Source organism: Haliaeetus leucocephalus, unplaced genomic scaffold (genome assembly GCF_000737465.1).
Source record: "Haliaeetus leucocephalus isolate CR32 unplaced genomic scaffold, Haliaeetus_leucocephalus-4.0 Scaffold295, whole genome shotgun sequence".
Classification (NCBI taxonomy): domain Eukaryota; kingdom Metazoa; phylum Chordata; class Aves; order Accipitriformes; family Accipitridae; genus Haliaeetus; species Haliaeetus leucocephalus.
In genome coordinates, this window is record NW_010972731.1 from 8,012,198 (window position 1) to 8,032,990 (window position 20,793).

Genomic DNA, 20,793 nt, shown 5'->3' on the forward strand with positions numbered 1-20,793 from the left:
GGGTTATGATTATGGCAGATGGGATGAGGAGAACATGCGGTCCAGGACCCAAAATTATTATTTTGATTCAAGAGTTTTACATTTGAGAGGGGAAAAGTGCTGCCATCTTCTCTGAGACTGTGCTGAGTATAAATAACCTTATGCCCTGTATTGGGTTGTAAATGGAGCTTTCTCTAATTAAAGCCTATCAGTTTAATTTACGTTTGTGAACTAAATTAGTCTGCCCTTGCTTTAGGCCAATCAAGGAAAATCCTGCTCTGGTAAACCTAATACATTGGCAGGAGTGTAATCACTGCCCTATTCACATGGTAAGAGATGAATAGGAGCAAGTTTTAAGAGTGAGAATCAGATGGACTAGCTTCAAGTTTCAGTAATTTTTTTTTTCTTTAATTACTGATTTAAAAAAAAAAATAAATAAAGCCACTGGTCTAGCAGTGTAAATATGTTTTTATATTATTTTTTTCATAAATCATTGTTAAGCTGAGGATTTACCAGGAAATATTTTAAAGGATGTTTTAGCTGTCTCCAGTGTGAGGTAGGGTCACAGGTGAGCTATAGCTTCCAATTGTCTTGAGCTCTACCTGCTAATCTGTATGAAAAGTGTGGACTTTTTTTGACTTCATTAGAATTTCTTTGTTTATTATCCTGAGAGATTTCTGGTTATGAAGACAAGGTTTAATTTCTGGAAAGTCTGAGAGTTTTCTCATCTGCTTACAGGTAGAGGAAGGAATTAATGGTGTGATAAATGATACCTTATAATGCCTGATACAGGGACTTCAGGAAAAAACAGGAGTGAAGACCCATTAAAAACTTACTTGTTACTTAAAAACAGATGACATTCTGCAAGGGGAGCAAAGAAAGTTACACAGAAATGGGAGATAATATTGTGTAGTATTTTTATCATGAATAATTGATTTTCTCTAAGACTGAAGCTTAGAACAGCTGTCTAATAATTTCACCCTTGTACCATGTCACAGGTCACTACAAAATTTAATACCACAGTGGCAGACACCAGCACCGAGATGCCCAGGTGAGATTTTTCAGAAGACTCTGTCTCTGCTTTTGGACCCCTGACACATGGTACAAACAATACCTGCTTAAAATATTGATCTTTAATTCAATCTATAAGATAAATAGCCACAAGGACAGCCTTACTGGCTGGGTCTTAAAGAAAATATCTGAACATGGGCAGTTTTTTGTATTGTTCTTCAAGATTCTGTTTGAGGTAATTTGCAACATAATTACGAAGTAACCCACAGAGAAGTGGAAATTATTTTAAAATCTTTTCCTGAGCAATTTTTCCAAGTAATTTCTGGGTAGTCTCTTAGTTCTGCTGGCCCCTCTCAGCAAATTGCATCCCAGCATCAGTCTTAGCAGTAATAAAAGTCTCAGTAACAACTTTATGGCAATGTACAGTGCTCATTAGTGTCCTGTTTTATTCCTAGGATATGTCTGATAGCTAGGTTGCACACTGGGTCCACGGCAGGCTGAGAACAGGAGCAAAGAAGAACATTCAACACAGATCCAAAAATTCCTCATACAAGGGTTGTTTGCAGGACCATCGCAAGGTTGTTTGCGAGGCTGGTTTCCATACATAAGATCCCCTTTTTCATGTCCAAAGTGGCAGGATGGTTTTCATAGTATTGAGAAACAAATTCCAGCTGAACAGGAATGAGGAGAACTGGCTGAATAGCGAAAGGTCGCTAATATGTCCATGAACAAACAACCTGAGCTGGACTTGCCATTAATAACATCATTGGATATTGGGGATATTTGGATATCCAATTGGATATTATTTAGTAACTAAGTAGCATTTGATAACCATATTCATCTTGAAAATTTCTTGAATTGCGTTTCTATCTGCTATTTGTCGCTTGTCCTCCTGTTCAGAGTTTGTGTACATGAAGATAGCGGATACAAAATAGTTCATGTGCCCAAGTACCCAAGCAGACTCTGACCAATCCACTCTGTAAGCAAACTGTACTTTGATCTGTTGTTGTTCAAGCTGTTAAACCAATGCTTAAGCCCACAAATAACCAAAGGGGTTATGAAAGCCTACAAGGAAGGTTGCCTGCAACACACCTGACCTTACAGTATCTGCTCGCTCCAAGCTCCTTTGTTAGTAGGGGCTTTCTGCTCTCCCTTCTCTGGGACCATACTCATCACCAAATGGATGAGAATTAGCTTATCTCGTCAAAAGTTTTGCATCCAGTTCTTTCAAAGAAAGTTTGCCTGAAGAAAGACTTCAGTGGGACTTCTACATTTAGTCTGGTCAGGGAACAGGCATCACACCTCGTAATGTCTTCATCGAGACTGAAACACTCACGATGCACCAGAATGAGAGCTCATCCTTTGAGATGCTGAGTGCCTTTAATTCCCACTAATGCCCGTTGTCTCAGGAGGAGTGATGGCCCCTCAGGATCACATCCTGGCCGCGTTCCTCTCCGAATGAGGAACAACAGTCTGTTCTTACCATTTGGTGGGTGACGAATGCAGTTGTTTCTATGACAACCTCACTACCGCACCCTTATTTCAAAAAATCATGTGTACAGGGGGATACTCTGGTCACTACAACTTGTTACATGTGCCAGGCAGATGCACTTTAGTCCTACAAGTTCCTCTTAGGCTTTCCTTAGAAGAAAAAATAAAGGAGGATAGGAAGAGTAAGCAAGTTGAGTATTTAGGAGGACTAGACAGTAAGAAATTTCCTGTTTGAAGCAAGCCCATGTTGACAAACATTTTTAGACACCTCACTCCTAAGACAATATTTCAATCCCATGAGTTTTGATAGGAATTAGGGAAATTATACTTTCGCATCAGCCATAGTACTGTTGTGTTGTGAGGAAAATCAGCCGCTGCAGTAATACCTTCTCCTGCAGAGATGGATTTTACCCGAAACACTAAACAATGGTAACGGCTCCAAACTGGGGTTATGGAAGTGTGCCTCAGTTTGCCTGATGTGCAGACCACGCCAGGAGACACTTTGGTTTGGACACAGTTGCAGGAGTTAGCCTGTTTGCATGGTAACCTGTTGTTTGGAAATGCAGAAGCGTGGCAATTTGCTGGAGAATTATTCCCCTTTCATTCCCCCATTTGCTCCTCTTCCCTTATGTCTTGCAATTCAGTTATAGCGAACATGTCTCTGCTTGTGATGCTTCTTCATACATGGAGACAAACTTTATCTTTTCTCTTTAAATGCCTTTTATTATCTATTTGGAGAATGAAGAAGCCAGACTGTAAGTCAAGTCTCCATGGAAGAACATCTATGCTCCTCTCAAATGCTGCACCAAGATCTGCTTTGAGTGACTGCAGTTTCAACAAGCCCGGCCACTCTGAAAGTAAAACAGCAGCAGGAAAGGATGAGATCTTCAGGGTAACGGCCATAGAGGGTAAACAAAATGATTATTTTTAAAAGAAATAGGAAGATGATGTATTTTATTGCTGATTCTTAGGGGATTTATATAAACATAATGACAGGGAAGAAAAATTGAATGACCTTTTTACATAGTCATGCACAGTTAATCAAGAAGACTGAAATGTCCATCATAGGGTAATTTGGGAGATTTTTAAAAAAACCTTCCAGAAGGAAAATAACTCTGAAGATGGGGAGAAATTTCACTTATTTCTTTAAAATCTTGATTGTTTCATCCTTTAAAAATTCATAATGTTGCCAGTGACCTTCTGTGTTAGGGGACAGAGATGTCTTTCAGATCAATGGCTTTTAATTTCTTTAAACCAAAGCAGCACCAAACCATCTGAGATATGTCCAGAAAACACCCTGTCTCTGCTGCTCAGTGTTCAGGGCAACAGGAAACTGCAAAATAGCAAAGGCTGAAACACAGGTAGCCTGGAAGGGAACAGTACTTGCTACTGGAAAAAAACAACCACAATTTTACGAATTATTATTAAATATTGCCAGTTCCTGCTAATTCCTCCTGGCTTTCTCGCGGACACTGACGGGAGCTGGTAGCTATTTCTGATGCCTTATGGACAGCCAGAGGTCCGCAGGCAGCAGTGAACAGCTCTGATTCAGACTTGAGAACACAAGGGGCTGTGGGAATCCATCGCCTTCCCAGCGCAGCCTGCCTCACGCCAACAACACAAAGAGGAGCAAGACCAGCACTTCTGAGCACCCCACAGACAGAAAATGTCTGGGTTTTGCAGACTGAAATCGGTGCTAATGCCGCTGTCCTTCCCAGCACAGGAAGGTTTCCTCTCCGCAAGCTTTAACGATCCTTTCATCCTCATCTTTTCAACATTTCACACTTTTTCTGCCAGTCTATGTATGAGGAAACACAGAGAGCCAGGAGATGGGTCACCAGACTCCAGGAGAATGTCAATGAGGCAGTCAGCTGTCATTCCCCCAGCTCTCCCTCCTGCTCCCGGGTTTGGGATTATATAGATCCGATGTGTAGAAGACTGTAGCACATTTTACTAGTGCAGCCCCAGCATGTGAACAATTACATCAGCTCTGCTGGCATTTACTCAAGCCACGTCGTGCTCCCATGGACGTTACCCGGCTGAGAACATTATCTGCCCAGTAATTGCAGGACGAAAGGGTACAGGACGTGGGCTCTCCTGCGCCAAGATTCCTGGCGTTTTATGACACCAGCTTTTGCCCAAGGATAAATTCAAATCTCTAAAACTGAGGGAGGGATCATAAAGCCTCGTAACTTCCATCCATATGAATCAGTCACAGGCTGCAATCATGAAAGAGCTCTTAGGTCTCTGTAGATGTATTTCAAGAGCTGTAAAGAAAACACATTGTACCAGCAAAACAAACCCAACCTGCGAGTTGCACATGGTTTTGGCTTCACCGCCAAAGGACAGGCAGGAGGTGGATGGAGTGGAGACCTGTAAAATTGTTACCCTAAAGCTCTCTGGATCAAAGCCAGGCCATCTCCAGAGGGCTGAAAGGCATCAATGCACGTGTTGAGAACTCCAGAGAGGACAGACTGGCAGAGCGGGTGAAGGCAGAGGCGGAGTATTGTGCTCGGTTTGGGATGAGGAGGTGGGAAACCACCACTGGGACCCTCGGGCACCCAAAGGACTCCGGGCAGGACTTGGACAGCACATCCTTCCCAGGTGGGACATCTGCAGACAATCCCCGGCTGCCGTACCTGTGAGGTGCAGAATTTGTCTCCTGGAGGGTGGGAGACAAAATGGAGCTGTGTGGAGCCGAGATGGCTGCCTCTTGGTCTCCCTCCCAACCTTTCTTCCAAACCTCTCCATCGCCCCTTGCACACCAGGTGGAAGCCTGCCTAGATGCTGAGCTTTGTCCTCCTGCAGGGTTAATGAACTTCCCATCTTTCTTTTTGAGTTTTCAGGATGTTTGAAAGGAGTTCTCCTCCAAGGCAGGAGCTTTCCTCCAGGAGGGACTGTGGCCACTCCTGCCCATCCGTGCTGCCAGCATGAGGGGCTTACTGTCATCCCAGGAAAAAAGATACGGTCCCTGACCATCGTGGGGCTGTAATCAGCTCTTACTCAGCTGTAGCTGCACTTAGCAGGAACTCTTCTCGCTGTGTAGACATTTTCCAAAACCCATTAGGAGTCACAGAGGAAACAGCACAATCAAGCTTCGAGCCAGCAGGACTCTTGCGGAGCTCAGCAATAGCCGCGTATTGTGGCAACACAGTGTCTAGACCATGAATTACCACCCAAGTTTTTCATTTCATGTCTGTTTAGGAAAGAAAATGGAAAGGGGGACAACAGGATAGGGGTAGGGTTTTTTTTGCCAAATATCACATAGCTCATTTGAAATGCATTCACAGATTGAGCAAAAATACGGGGTTTGTCCCAGACATGGAATGGCAGAAGAAAGTGACAAAACCACTGAGATTAAATGTAAGAGCTTTTCTTTATTTGGAAATGTTTGCAGTTTCTCCTTCCTTAACCAGGTCCTTTTGAGAACCTATTAACTGGGTGAATCATTACTGGAGGGAATTAAATCAGCCAGAACTGAGTCAAGACTACTCAGCAGCTCAGGGGAGGTGGGATGCAAAGAGCAAAAGGGAGAGGTTACAAATTTTAATCGGTAGCTGCTCTTCCCAGAGGAGAAGGCTGGTCAGAGACATCAGCCATACAGCAATATGGAGGGGTTTGTTCCTTTTGGGACCATTTCTTCTGCCAGGCGCTGAAATTACCCTCTGCAGCATGAGCCCACCAAAGCAGCTCGAAGTCCTTTTTCACTCACTTACAAGCACACGGGTGTTCTTGGTCCCCAGTGGGGCACATCTGGCGGAGGGGGAGGACCCAGCAGTGGTCCCTGAGCTGCCCTGTGTGCCCAGCACCCCGGGGACAGCCCATCCCGGGTGCTGGCACCTGCGGTCCTGGCTGTGGGCAACGCACCCAGCTGCTTGTTGCAGCTTTTGGTGTGCAGACATAGAAGCATCCCCTGGGCTGAAAACTGCAGAGCAGGGTTAGACTTCGAATAAATTGAAATCCACCAAAGTCCTTGGCTGTATTTCCATTTCATACACTTATCCCATAATGATGGAGTGCCTTGTTCAGATGCGGGCTCATGATTAAGGATTGCCTTCAGGCCTTGTAAATAGAAGATCATTTTTATGATTGCCGCAGTGTACGAGCTCTTCATAGGAGAGGCTTTTGAATGGGTTCAAGCGTGCTGGAGATTAATGTGAGGCTGTGTGCATCTATCTCAGTCTGCAAATTCCAATTTATTTTTGCAAAGGCCAGTCTGGTTGTAAAATTGCTCTGTGCTTCCTGTGAAAGTCGGGGAGACTTTCTCTGCCCCTGCACAGTGGTCACTTGTCTGGAAACCTGGCAGGAGGTTACCGTTAAAAGCTGACCAAAGTCTATTGCCAAAAATCAGAGAGCTGGCAGGTTTGCTGTAGTGTCTGCACGACTGACGAACACAGCAAACAGCTTTTTTACACTTTCAGCAGAGGATTCCTTGTTCGCAGGACAGCATCCTCGCGCCCCTTCTGGCACGGGGAACCGTGCTGAGTTACAGCAGAGTTTGCAGAGCTGATGAGGCTTCACAGCAGAAGATGGACCAAGGCACCGAGGCTGACGATATTCTCGGAGCAACTTCACAAGAGCTGCCCAAAGCACAGGAGGGACAGTTTTGCCTCCCATGGGCCATCGCTACCGAGCGGCTCAGTGGCAGCTCTGCTCGAGAATGGGCTGTAGGCAGCGTGCGGGGGAGTGAGCAAACTTCTTCGTTGCTCACGTAACACAAACAGGGCTTGTCTTCCCAGGAGACCAGCCTCATTCAACCCCTCTGGCCAAACAAATGTGGAAAGTTTCATACAAAAACAAGTGAGCAGCTATAAAAACTTGTCTTAAGTCTCTACTGGCTTCCAAAGAAGAGGAGGGCAGAGCTTTGCCTGTGCAGCTCGGTTTATACTGAGAGATGGTAAAGCTGAGCAAGCAAGCTCTTATCTTTAATTACTTTCAGGTTATTACTTCTTACCTCCTGGGACTCATGGGTCTAAAACGGAACCTTCCCCAGGGTCTGTGCTCCCTGCCCTGAGACCTGTGCTGGGGAGGATCAAACCTCACCCTCCTCCTGCACCCCTTACTCTGTCCTCTTCTTGGCTGCGACACGACTATTTGGTCACTGTAGTTATTACACGCTCGGTTTGCTTTACAGGCAGGAACGGTTTTTACAAGGTCTCTGTGTCTCTGGAGCTGATGATGCAAAACTGTATCCAGCTGTCTCCTTCAATAAAATAAAGAATTAAAGGTAGGCAAATCTGATGTTTTTGAAGTCTGTGACAGAGTAGACGGGCACCGGGCAAACGCAGCTCAAATTGACTCTGCCAGTGCCGTATCCCAATATCCCGTGTGCATCGTGCTGCTCCCTCCTCTTCCCACCTCGGGCCAGCCCCAGCACCCAGCAAACGTCTCCTACCCACATCAGCATCCCCTTCTAGGCTGGATCCCTCTAATGTAAGTGAATGTACTGCATTATGTGGCCTTATCCGGAGCGTCCTTTAACATGGGCTGAAGTCCCACTGCAATCACTGGGAATTAAGTGCTTTCCAGAATTTTGAATGTCCCATCCAGTGGGACGCAGGGGAGGTACAGCCCAGCCGAGGGAGGGGAGCAGGGGGACTGGGTGAAGCGCTGCAGCAACGTGGGATGATTTCAGTGTCTTTCTTCTGATGACTTCCCTGCAAGGTGAAAACCACAGCAAAAACCCACAGGTGCTGAGAAAGCAGGAAAGTTTGGAAGTAACCTCCTTTACCAGGGAGATTACATTTCCCAGAACTCTTTTTATTGATAAAGAAGTGGCCAGGCTGAATGGCCTCATGTGCCCAGCCCGGGGTACGTGGGGCACATCTGTGAAGGCAGAAGCAGGGCGGGTTTTTTTGTTCTAAGGCTGTTCAAAACAGGAAACTTATTTACAGCCTTATGTGCCAACATGTTGGTAATCATTGCTGTTCATTACCATTAACATAACCCTTTAAACTGGCATCCCACCATTCTTCTTTGGGTGCAAAAAGGCAACTGGCCCTGGGGATAGCCAGCCAGGCTGACGACTTGCAGCTCAGGGACGACCCTGCAGAGACACCAGCCTCACTCCTGCTGCAGGCACCGACGCTTGGAAGCATCATCTCTAATTTTGACCTTTCCTTGGAATACCACCTTGCTAAACCCTTCTAAAATAATTTATGATTTCTAATTATCTTCCTACTTGCTCAGTGCAAGTTTTTCCAGAGCTTAGTTCACACCTTGCTCCAACCTTGACCCAGGCTGGTCCACAGGCTGGGGGCGAGCCCAGGCTGAGCCCCCTGGGTTTGTCACAAATGTCACCTCCTCCTGTTACCCTAATGCTTCCCCATGGCTGTACTCTGGTGCTGAAGAAAGGGAAACTTTTCAGTGTATTCAAGAGAGCATCCTTCAGAAACAAGAGCATCAAGCCTTTGTGATTATACACACAGCCTCCTAATTCTCAGTTAGTGTCACAGCACAAGATATGTGTATGCACTGAGGTAAACACATTCCATAGTTTTTCTCCTAAACTAACACTTAAATTAAAAGAATTAGGCCTCCCACCACTAAACAGCCTATGTTTAAATGCTTTGCATCTGCTCCAAAATTCTAGCTGACAGTTTAATCAAAGCTCTCACAAATACATTTTCCACGGCTTGCTGCCAGCTCTGATTACTGTCATGTTCTCCTCGCTGCTCGTTGCACACTGCGATGAACTAAGAGTTTTGTGCGGAACGTCTGCTTTCAGCCCTATTTACTGCCCTCTGATGATCAGCCTGGTGCAAATCTCCTTCTGACAATAAGGGAAACCAGAATAACGACGTGAGGGCTCCAGTGTGGAATTATGTGATAGAGCAAACAAACAGACCACTCGTGCTAATGGTCTCATTAGGTGTCTCTTTGGAAAAATGTGGTGCTTGTAAGAATGGCTTTTTTTTTTTTATTTCTGATATGTGTGAAACATCAACCAGAAATGCCAAAAAGATCATCTCTTGAATATTGTTATCATTGCTGTAGAATTGTAACTGTGTCCTGAAGGTCAGGTACAATAAAAGGATGTTCTACAGCAAAGAAATAGGCTGGAGACCAGGGACTCTGTACGGGCTGCAATTATTTTACATGACCTTGTCTGACCAGCTGCTGGGAGACCAGCTGGGAGTCTTCCAGCTACAGAGGAGGGAATAAGCTGAGGGGGAACCGCAGAAATCAAGGACAAACCTGAAGACACCTCTGCTGGATTAAAATCCCACAAGGAATGTGCAACCCTGCTAATTGCAGTCCTTTCTGCTTGTTTTCCACCTCTCGGATCTTCTCTGGGTGCACCGCCCCAGGTCGGGCTGGAGCTGCCCTCGCACCGGCTTCAGCCTCGGGCTGCAGAAATCCCACCCGGAGGGAGCCAGCTCTGGCATGAACACTTTGCGAATGTTTTTTAACAAATGGTTAACTACTGCCTCTGTGCAAGACCCTGTCCTGGCCATCTGCGGGGCAGCAGAGGATGGGGCATCCCATGGACCATCACCCTGATGCCTCCTGTCCTTTGCGCACATGTGGGAAAATGTCCTTTACACTCTAAAAAAGCCATCACTGCCTAATAAGTATGAGAGCACAGCCACGCTGCTGGAGGAAGATCTATTGAGGTGTTGGAGGCTAAAACCTTTTTCTTCTGCTACACATTGTATTTAGTAGATCATAAAGTTCGGTACATTGAAAAGAGATTAAGGAAATGAATGAAAAGGGAAAAACAGCCCAAACCCGTCTTTCCCTTTCCACAGAAAGCAGAGTCACAGTACTTCTTCCATTGACATTCATGTCAGTTGATGCTTTTAATTGTTCTCATCTGACATTTCAATTATATGTTTTATGTAAATAAATGTCAGCTTTGGGATTTTCCAGAATAGGATCTTTGTAGAGACTGTTTTCAAATCCTCATTAGTTACTCATACTGACTTACCAGCTATCTTTCCTTCTCTGGGCACTGCTGGTCAGGTTTTACCGTAGGGAAGGGAGACTTCCAAGTGCTCACAGCCGTCTTTTTCTTCTAGGTTCCTCCAATTGGCAGGAAAAAGAAATATTTCTTCAAATCAAAATCGCTGCTAACACTTTCCATAAACTGGTGTGGTAAGTGCAAAAAGCTAAAAATCACCTTGCAAGTGAAAGCAGGGTTTAGATAAACAATGTTTTTCTTTGGCAAATGGCTTCAAGGGAAACAAAGAAAGATGGAGCTGGAGTTTTGCCCTAAGTTTGAACCAAATAATTCCTGTGGCTCTGAGGAGTTTAAGCAACATTACACCGAAATCGTGCAATGCTTCCCTAAGTATTTGACCCCAGCTGACTCAAATGATCGATTCAGCTATTATTTTTCACGCTGATGAATGCTCAGCTCCACTTATACCTGAAATAAAAACTTTCTTAAATCAGGGAGAGTGGCAGCTCCCCCGAGGCACCCGGCCCTGGGCGAGGGCACCCTGCGCTGTCCCTGCCACCCTCCACCAGTAGCAGAGACGTGGCCTTTTCCCTGTCACTTTGCCTTCCTTCAAACACCGGTACCATAGGACACTGCTCTGTATTCGTAGTCTCTGGAGGAAGATTTTTGAACATATTTCTGAGGTTTGAGGCTGCCTGGGTCTGCTCTGGGACCTTTGGGCACTGTCAGCCCCAGCTGACGCTTCTGTGCAAACAAGAGGTAAATGAAAGATCACAAAAATCTCTCTCTTATTCCCACTCCTGTACTGAGATTGGCCTAAAAATATTCCTCCAGGAGCAAGATATCTGTTACATGAGCCTGGTTTTTGGCCCACCGCAGGCAGTGCTTGCCCCCAGCCCCAGCGGGAACCTCACCTGCTCCCCGGCGCATCGAGGACAGACCCCGAGCTTTGCTTTTCTGAGCTTTGCAGAGCGAGCGGTGGTTGTTTTCCCTGGGCTTTGATGGAGGGCTGGAGCTTTGCACAGCAGCAGGGAGAGCCCAGCTCGGCCAACACACCCATTTCTGAGTTATTAATGAGCAAACTCTTGGTGCGCAAAGCCTTTCCCCCTGCTTTCTAACCCGCTGTTCCAGGGGCAGCTGGAGATGTGCCGAAATGACTTATTAGCTAGTCTGTTTAAAGCCACAGTTGCCTCCTCAGGCTCTCCCTTTCAACTCCACTCGTCTTTTATTACCAGGATCAGAGGCATCCCTCCACCTTCAGCCTCGCCAGCTTTTCCTGCAGGGCTGGGTCCGGCGAGGGGGGATCACCCCCTGCACTCAGCCCCGCTCCCAGCCCTGCATGGACCCCAGCTAGCACGAAGGAGGCTCTTTGCTCCGTTTACCCTCGAAGAAAGCTCTCTCGAAGCCTCCCTGGGCAAAACACCACGTGTAAAGCACAAACCTACAATGTGCATGGTCAAACCCCGGTGATGTCTTCGTCCTCTGGTCCCTCTGTCCATCCCCAAGGGATGCAGGAGAGCCACCACCACGTGCCCACCTCCTGCTGCAGTGGGAAAGCTCCCGGCACGCAGCACGTTCAGCCTGCCCGGGCCAAAACTGCTCCTGTATCAGCTTTTCTTAAATACACTGTCCCACTGGTGCCTTTACAGCAGCACAGCTGGGTGATGCTGGGTGGTGGTTGGGGAAGGGGAGGTTTGCATTCAGGTCTGATCTGTGCCGTGTTTAGCCATGGCCAGGCACCGATGTGGTTGGGAACAGAGAAACCAGCGCCCATCAACGTGTCCTGTTGAAACAGTTCCAGTTTTCTACTTTATTCTCTGAATCACTGCAGAAATCCACTCATCTACAGCATTTGGGGGGAAAAAAGAAAAAAAACCAAAACAGATGATGAAGGGGAAAGAAAAGCCCACAAGCTGTTTTCATGCAGGAAAAGGAATATGATCTGTCAAAAAGATTACTTTTTACAAATTGTTTGTCTGGTTATGATGCTGAACAAGAGTTACATTTTTCTCCCTGACAGCTCATCGTGAACTGAGTGCTGAGCTGAGGAGCACTTAAAAGAAGTGGAGCAACTGAGATCCTGCTGTCCTGGTTTATCTGCCCTCACTGCTTGCAGTTCTAGTGGATGAAGAGGAAGTAAATTAAAGAAAAACCAAACAAACCCAAGAACTGCAACAACCAGCTATGTTTTTCCCACCTGCGCACTTTTTACACTTAAAGAAAGGAGCAAATTCACAGCTTGAAAAGACTCCAGGACACATTCACTTTTGTTTTTTCAACAAGGATTTTCCAAACTTTTATGGGTAGAACAGGGAAAAGATTGCATGAGAATTTGCCCCATCTCTCCCATGGCTGCAGTCAGCAAAGTGTTGGTCCTACCATGCCTCCAGCCGTCAGCACGTGAAAGGTGGGGCCCTGGAGTGGGAAACCACTGCCTTTAATTAATAATAAGTAAAGGAAGATGGAAAAATGGGCTGGCAAAAAAAAACCAAACATCAAAACACATTTGTCATCCTCAGCTGATATAAGATTTTTTTTTTTCACAGCATGTTTGCCTTAGTGAAAAGAAAGTTGGGTGGGGGGGAAGTATATTTTTACAAGTCAAGTAAAACATATTGTGTGAGCTGCTCTGAAATGGCTTGGCTTGTTTAGTGATCCTGACCCTTTTTGACCCTCCCTACTTAAAAAATAATACTTGGTAGTTTTCAAGATGGAAATATTTCCTCTGGAAAAAGCCAGAACGAAATGCCCTGACTTCTTTCAATTTTTCTCTGCAATCACTCACTCACAGATAACTCTGGCTGTCAGGGGAACTGCAGCTTTGTTTAATTTAGCAGAAATTATTAAACTTCCCCATCTCAGCCCCCCAGAATATCATTTAGTTCAAGAAACAAGTGGATTTTCTTATCACTGGTTAAAAAGAAAAGCTCCGGGGCATATTAGCAGAGGAATAGCAGTGGGAGATGCATCAGGTTGTTTTCCCTCTGGCTTTTCCACATCTAGCAGCAGCCCTGCAATGGATCAAATTATGTCAGTCACTGGACCTTGATGGGAATTGGTTTGAGCACATCCTCCGGTGCTGGATTGGGTCCTCAGGGCTTGGGCTTGGGCTTTCAAAGGCATTTAGCAGCAATGACTGAAGTGATAACTGGTGAAGATGAGAGCGGGGAGATGGCTCCCCAGCACCCTGTTGCTACCCTCAGATCCCAGTTTAATGCCCAGGGAAGGACCAGTAGCAGCCCAAGGCCTTTGCCCCCTCCCCAGAGCCCACATCCCCCGCTGACGATAAGCTCTGGCTCTGAGCACTCAAAAATAATGATTTATGTAAATGTGTTGCTTTTATTAAAAAAAGGGGGAAAAAAATGTAGGTTTGTAAACATCACTGAATGGCATAATGGTACGTAATTTGCCAGAGTTTTCAACGCTGTGTTACAATGCCTATCTTAATTGTGATAAATTACTTCGAAATGAGTGGGTGTCAAATGAATTGATTGAAATAATGCAGTGTTACCACTTCCAAAATCTCTTTTAATCGTGGATGTTTTTTCCTTAAGTTTTGGTTCCTACAAGGTTTTCTGTCTACAAACTCCCCCCAGGAGCTTCTTTCCTCTTCCCGTCCTGTTCACACACGAGCAGCTGCTGAGCACAGGGTTTCTCGGAAGATTTTTCGTAGGAGCACTCCTACCTCTGGCATCAATCCCTGGAGCCACATGGCCAGAGAGCAGGAGCCAGGTAGAGCACCCAGAGGCTTCTGTGCAAGGACCCAACGTGGTCATTGCTTAAAACACATCCCCAGGGTCCCCCGAGCTGGGAAGCCGATTGCTTCTCATCCCACAGAAATGAATTTTTCTCTGCTTTGCCCTTTCCCCAGGCAGTTTGGGCAAGGTGAGACTAAAATTAGCTGCAGCTCCTCGTTCTGTGCCGGGCTAGGAAAACGGCTCCCAAGGAGCTCGGCACCCGCCGCAGTGGCAGCAGACGATGCGGCGATGGGTAATTTGTCATCGTGTCTATTCTCGGCAGCAGGAGGGATGAGTTTTCCCCACCGCTGCTGCGCTGCAGGACTGGCAGGTTGAAGGTGCCGAGCTGTGCGCTGCCAGAAGGGAAAAACCCGCGGAGGAATCTGGAGCTGGCAGGTCTGCTGGAGTAAGGATTGTAAAACCTTCTTTTTAAGGATTCCTGTGCTTTTTTAGCGATTTTGGTTGAAGATCATTCACTCTGTCACTAAAAACCGAACTTCTCTTGCCATTTTGCAGCATTTCGAGCTGAAAAGAGCACATGACCAGCCAAAGCATCAAAGCAATGACATGTTTGTTATCAGCAAACCTTGAGCATCGTGTGGCAGCACAATGAAAGCATTTCCCCGGGGGCTCTTTGCCAGTGAAGTATGCCCAAATCAATCATGATATCTGATGTGCTGCGGGCCACCAGCCTGGACACCTCTTGCAGGCGGCAGTGCCAGAGACTGATGGGTCAAATCCTGCCTCACCAAATGCGGCCATGGGAGCTTCCAGGAGACGTGGCTGAATGGCAGCATCCTTCCTCCCATAAACAAAATAAATACCCAGATGCAACAGACACCGTTGGTAATGAGACTTTGTACACTGAGGTACACTAAATGTACATAGCAGGCCACGGCAGCACGCTTTCTGCTTCAGGACAGCTATGTGCAGAATATCCAGGGTATCAGAGTCTACGTTTTAGACTGGACATTAGGAAGCATTTCTTTACAAAGAGGGTGGTAAAATTCTGGAACAGGCTTCCTAGAGAGGTGCTCATTGCTCCAAGCCTGTCAGTGTTTAAGAGGCATTTGGGCAATGCCCTTAATAACATGCTTTAACTCTTGGTCAGCCCTGAAGTGGTCAGGCAGTTGGACTAGATGAGTGTTGTTGGTCCCTTCCAGCTGAAATATTCTATTCTGCTCTGTTCTGTTCTATTCTATTCTATTCTATTCCATTCCATTCCATGCCATGCCATTCTACTGAATGTTCTGTTCTGTTCTGTTCTATACTATTCTGTTCTATTCTATTCTATTCTATTCCACTCCATTCCATTCCATTCCATGCCATTCCACTGAATGTTCTGTTCTATTCTATTCTATTCTATTCTATTCCATTCCACATGCCAATTTGCACTGAACTAGAGACTTTCTAACCATGCTTTATGAAATGATTCAGAAATCAAATCTCGCACAAGCTTTCGGGCTGTGCCAGTACCTCTTTAGCCCCTTCAGGGCCGTGAAGTCACAGCCTGCGGCAGTGATTGCAGTGACTTTCGCATCTGGAGGTTTCTCCCAGCCCCAAGCTGCCATTTAGCAACTTCACGGCTGGAGCTCGGCAGCTTCCAGCCAGCCCTCGCCATCGTGCAACTGCGAAAACCCGCAGAGCTGCTGCAGCGGGCACAGCCTAACTGCCTTTACAATACGTGACCTTCCATTTTGCTCATTAAATTATAAAAGCGAAACCCAAAGAGCATATACCTAACTATTCTGTCTTCTGGAACACTGTAATGTGCTGACATTTCTGCAAGTCCATCGGTGGCGAGAGGTTAACTCCCCAGCAGAGAAGATGCTCGTAACAAAATAGCGATGATGCGAGGAAGCCTGAGAAGCCTCCCAGGGCTGGTGTGTGACCCAAAGGGAGGTGTTCACCCCTTTCGGCTTTTCTCACCAAGCCATTTTCATTCTTTCCCTATCATCAGAGGTGACAGTTGTTTTCCCTGCTGTCCACTCAGGGAGCTGCAGTGTCAAACCCTCTGATTGAATTAGTGTGGGTAATTTATATGGAGGTAAAATGGAATGAAAAGTAAAGTAACCAGAAATGAGATTATTTTTCAAGGTACATTTAACTTACTGTGACATTTGAGAGCATGAACCTTTAACAGAAATAAGCAAGGCCCATTTGTCTGAGAGTTTAAATATTTAATTCCTAGGAAGACAGACACAATTTTTCAGATTATAATAATTATTATAGACTTGATCAGCAAGAGAGAGAAGCTTTGAGCTGGCATAATAAAAGAGTCAAACAAGAAAAGTAATGGCAAATTGGCCATGGGCTGGAAAACCCTGCACAACCGCTGGGACGAGCAGCTTCGGGATGGGAGTTAGGAGACTGGGGCTTTCCTCCTCATTCTGTTAATCACCAGTTTTGCAGCCACAGGCAAATCTTGCCATCTGGCTGCTTTCCCTTCCTGCTTTCCTTTCATTTAGAGCATGACCTGTTTGCAGCAAAGGCTGCAACGATCGCAGGAACCCTTTCCCATGCATCAGAGGGGTGCTTGAACCCTTCGTTTGGCCTCTGGTTTCCAAATATAGCAAAACCAGGCACCCAGGGGGAAATCATTTAACTAAGTTGCTTTTAATTACCACGGTACTAGCTGGCTTAAGTCTGAAGTGGGTGCTTGGAGACTCATCCGTCTGATCCCTGACCCTTTGCTGATGCCTCCCCAGTACTGACTCCGTGAGACCCATGGGCGCTCCCCGCCGTGGGAAACACGCTGGATGGTGCAGCCTGACCTGCATTTTTGGTGAGTAAATGTCAGAAATTTGAGCAATAACACTTCAACCTGCAAGAAACCACCCATGTTGTTGATGAAGAGTTGACAGCGTCCTGAGGACAGGCCCTGGAGTGACAGCAGCGCTGCTCATCCCAGGCTTGTGATGGAGCTGGGATGCTGCCGGCCAGGGTCCTGGGATTTTGCTGCCTGAGAGCGATTCAGTAGGATCAGCAACCTGCCTATGCTGGCAGACTGGGCAGGCAGCGGTGGAGAGTTATCAGGCAGGAAAAGTCCTGCTAGGTGAAAAGGGCAGGACTTGCGAGCTGCTTCGCTGGAGATGGGAACTGCTGCTGCAAGACAGGAGTCTGCCCTGGAGAACGGCTCCCTCCATCCAACCCTAAACCACACTGCCCCAAAGAAGGAAAAAAAAAAGGGATTTCCTTCCAGCGTGGCAGCCGGGGAATGAATTTTCACATCACGTATGTGCTTTTCCATTGCACAAGGTTAGCGTTAGCCGGGAGGGCAGGAGGGCAGAGCTCACGGCTGGTGCCTGGGGCGAGTGAAGGCTGGAGGAGCAACGGGCACCACCTCAGCTCTCAGGGCTGTTTTGGCTTCCCCTAATTATTAGCCAGCACCAGCAGGCTTGTACTTTGTTACAAGCTCTTCCTTTTCGTCATACAATTGAAAATAATATCTCCTATGCTTCTTTAAGGGAGATTTATATAGATAATATTATTTGGGACTAATTAGGAATAGGAATTAGGCTTGAATAAATTAACTTTCTGCAATTATTCTCCCTACACTCACACCAAGCATGAATGCTAATCCGAACATTGTTCTTCTTCCTAATAATGAAAACCAAAATGTTTTTAGTGCGATGCCTTAATCCAGATTTCTTAGCCAAGGTCTGCGCTTCGTTGTGCAGAGCTCGTTACTCGGGGTCTGCTGATAGGGCAGTTTTGCATATCAAGATTTCAGGGGACAGATTTGAAGCACAGAAAGACACACTAATTGGAGAAAAGCAGAGGGGAAGGGACAGTGTAGCAGTGAAGGCAGCGCTTGAGGAGGAATTTTAGAGCTTCTGAAAGAAGAGAAAATGCATTAATAAATTAAGGTTAAACATAATGAATGAATGACTGTGTTTTCTTTGGAAAAAAACCTGACCATTTTATCTCTAAATCTATCAAATTGAATAGATTGCTCCTTCCACCAGTAAATGTGATCCTACTCAGCTTCACTTTGTCCTTTGATCAGTTAAACTCAGAAGCTAAATTAAACCATTGGATTAAAAAAGGAAGACTTTAGGACTCATTAGGTAAACAGCTCGGCTTAAGTTTAACATGCATTTATCCCCCCGGTTTCCCCAGTGCGTTCCCACGTGAGCACATCCTTGCAATGAGATGTTCCCTCCTCTTTCAGTATCCTGTCCTTTCTGATTAAGCTGAGCCTCACAGGGCTGTATTTCAAAAGTGGTGTTTATCGAAGGTGGGTTGTTCAGCTGAAGGATATAGTTAACATGCACTTGATATGGGAGGCGATGCCTTCAGCAGCACACTCAGACAACGGATCCCTGATAATCTGAAGTCAGACCATCACGAAACAAATCTCAGCTGTTGTAGCCCAATGCTATAAACCGACTTCAAAGGAGCAAGATTGCCCCAGCCTGGGATCAACCCCTGCATCTCCCTTAATTTTAGCAGAAATAGAGACTTTTGCACAGTATGAGTGGGCTAATTTTGAAGGTGAGATACAACAGGAGCCTCACACTGTACGGGGAGCACAGAGCCCAAACACAGAGCGAGCTGCCCGTGTCGATACTGGTGCACGCCTGGCATCTTGCGGTACATCAGCAGTGACAATGCAGGAAAACCCAAAGGGTCTGGGGCGGCAGAATCACTACCGTGGATTGCTGCTGCCCCAGGAAAATATTTTTACCAACCCTTAGATTTGCAAAAGCATCTGAAACACCGGCATTGTTATGGACCTAGCCCGGACAGCCCTTCCAGGCACTAGTAATTATTATCACCTGCTTAAAGAGGACCATCTCTTACACATACAGAACAGGGCACTTGCAGCAGTAGGAAAGTAATTGTAGCCTTTTCCCTTGACAGGCAGCTAGAATTAACTCTGCTGCTGCAGCAGCAACAGTGATCTGAATATGTCTACAAAATATCTGTTCCATCAGATAAATGATTAGAGCGAAGACTCCCATGTTTTTCACTTTCTAAAATGTAAGTAAATGCCATTTAGCAGGAAGATTGTTTTTATGTTTTATTAATTGCCACCTCTTGATTATTTTACTTCTAATTTCATTCTCAAATAGTCTACAGAAGTGTTCTTTGATGCAGTGAGGGTTTTTTTGTGGTTTCTTTGTGAGTATTTCCAGGCAGCTGCTGAAAAATAAGTACACTGAATAGACTGAGCAAAAGGGTCAGCCTAATATAAAGAACAATAGAGCAGAGCATCAAAAAGAATCAGAAATCCAGGGAAAATTTAGCCCATGTGCAGTAGTGAGGGTTTCTGATAAAACATCAACTCTTTTCAGGACTAACATTGGGAATTCAGACAAAAACCCCTCATAAATTCAAGAGAAACTAGCAAGAGTTTTGTATTTGGAAAGGAAGGATGTAACTGAAATGCAAAAATTTTTGCTGGGAAGCATCAGTAACCCTTTTGAGCCAGAGGATTCCAACGGATCAGTCTTACGGTTAAGCTATTGTTGATTTTGGGCTCAGACCCCTCAGATACAGTCAATATTACTCCCTGGCAGCAGACACAGGAACACAGTCCCAAGATCTGTGGGAAACCCCTGAGAAGTGTCCTCAGCAGGGATCACGATGCAGAAAAAGGGACGGAAAAGCCCAAGAGCTTTTTTTTCCTGGTGCATAAATTCAGCATCTTCCAGCCCTCTCTGGGACTGGACATCATGAGCAGACAGCTCAGGTATGGGCTGTAGAGTAATCCTGGGGAGAGCCTGTAGGAATACGGCTTAAATGGACTCAGCATCAGCCTGCAACCAGCTAGAACCTGTAAGGAAGCCTGAAAACTAGTTTCTTGGATTTTTCTAGGGGTGGGGACTACTGGGGTCTTTTGGATCCAGTTGGAGCATTGGAAGGTGCTACTGTCACCTCCCAGAATATGGGATTTGCGCTCATATTTTCCTTTTTCAGAGTAAAGGAAGAGCCTTTTGTCCCTTTTACCCCACTTCTCAAGGTTTCACGTCATTTAGCTAGGCAGAATGTACAAAAGACCAGGTTTAGAAAAATAATCTTGATCCAGAAATGTCTTGGGTGAATTCTGAAGCTCTCAGGTGGCGTCTCCGCCACCCAGCCCAGTGAAAAAGACATTTTGTCGGATTACACCCATATGTTTATTGGTACTGCACATCTCCAGCCCCATCACTCTTCTGTGCATCAGCTATCCATTACAACGCTACTGCTCAGCTATTCACATCCAATTTGATTTATAACCCTCTAAAGTCAAGGGAAAGACCTGCCTTTGATTTCAGTGATTTTAGGATAAGCTCCTAATTTCACACTTTGTCCGAGAAGCAGATAAAATGGATTTGAGGAAGGCTTTTTTCCTTGGAAAATTAATCTTCTTTAAACTACTTAAAGACACAGAATTATTTCTAAAATGTCCCATAATAGAAATAACTGGTATACTTGAAATAAATAGATTTTACAGTAATCAAATTCTTCAGCCTGGCTTTTTATCCTGTTTATTGCCCTGTGACCTCCTCCATCATAAACAGCAGCACATACAAATACAGAAATAAGTCACTGTCAGCGAGCTCAGAGGAGCTGAAAGATTTGCTATAATCATACAACTAGTGCTTAGCGTTGCCTGAATATCGCTGTACCTTCCACATGTTTATCTGATTCAATTACAAGGTGCACTGAGGAACTGAAAATATA